We start from the raw sequence: 1,370 nt of genomic DNA on the forward strand, positions 1-1,370 counted from the left end.
AGGCAGGAGGCCCTGTGGGGAGCTGGATACAATATGCCACTCAGGTCCTTGATGCTGGTGGGAACCTGGAGGGAGAGGAAGCAGGGAGAGGTGAGGCTTTGGAGAAGCAGAGACTGCAGAGCCAAAGTAGATCCTGGTGCAAATCCTATAATGAGCTGTGTGGCTTTGGGCAACTGACTGAACCTCTCTGGGTTTCAGTGCTGCCTCTATGAAATGAGGGTGACAGTTAGCAAGAGGGTTATTTAGAGGAGGGAATGAAATAATGACGGAAGGAAGCAGAGTAAACTGTCTGGCATGTATAGCAAGCAGCTGAGGTGATTAACTTTTTCGTCATGTAGTACTTGCTATACACTGGATATTCCTTATGTATATTAATACATTTATCCTCACAAATGCCTTTTGGAGGTAGGCATTCATCTTTTCCCCAGTTTTCTGATGGGAAACTGACCCACAGAGAAGTTAATTGGCTTGCCCAAAGTCGCACAGCTTATAAAGAACAAGAATAGGTCTGAACATAGTTTATCCATTCATACTTGAGAGGCTGAGGCAGGAGGATGGCAAGTTTGAGGCCAGCCTGAATTATAATCAACTAAAAAACAAAAAATGGCTTGGGATGTACCACACTGAGCCTATGTTGAAGGCATTTTGGGTTGGAAAGAAAGGAGAGGAGACCAGGCATGGCCTGCCCAAGGTGCTGGCACCCTCACCTCTGCCCTGGGGGGTCTCCATCCCTGAGCCCTCCTGTGATCCCCTCTCCCCCAGGACCGCCTCCAGTTCTATTGGCCCCACATCCCAGGCAGCTTGGAGTACAATAGACACAGGAGAGAAGGCAGCTAAATCTGGGGCTGAGGACAGGGTATGAAATGTGGCTGGGTCTGGGGACTCCCTGCCCTGTGCTCAGAGACCTGGGAGTGGACAGGGCTGCCTGCCCAGCATTCAGTACCCTCAGATGGCACCTGCCTCAGGACCTTGTGGGAGGCACATTGTGATCCAGAAAAGGCGTCCTTGGCAGGGGGAAGGACCAGATGGTGCTCACTGGGGCCAGGCAGCTCCAGGAGGAAGAGCCTTCCTGATGGGGCTGATGGCTGGGCAGTGTGGGGACATTGTCCCTGCACAGTGACAGCCGTTTGGAAACCAAATGCAAGTTCAGCTGAGTCCAGCTTTTGACTTGGGGCCCCTTGGAAAGGGTGGCTGGAGTGACTGCTGCTGTAGCCTCCACTGAGTTCACTTGGTTCCTGTTTTGCCAGTTACCTGCTGTGCAACCTTGGCCCATTTACTCAACCTATCTGAACTTCTGTTTCTGTGTTTGTAAAGTAAATAATGATTCTTTACTGGGTGGATGACTGTGGGGATTCCTCTGGGATGATACT

This window comes from Fukomys damarensis, unplaced genomic scaffold (assembly GCF_012274545.1).
Source record: "Fukomys damarensis isolate Sample0158 unplaced genomic scaffold, DMR_v1.0_HiC HiC_scaffold_20, whole genome shotgun sequence".
NCBI lineage: Eukaryota > Metazoa > Chordata > Mammalia > Rodentia > Bathyergidae > Fukomys > Fukomys damarensis.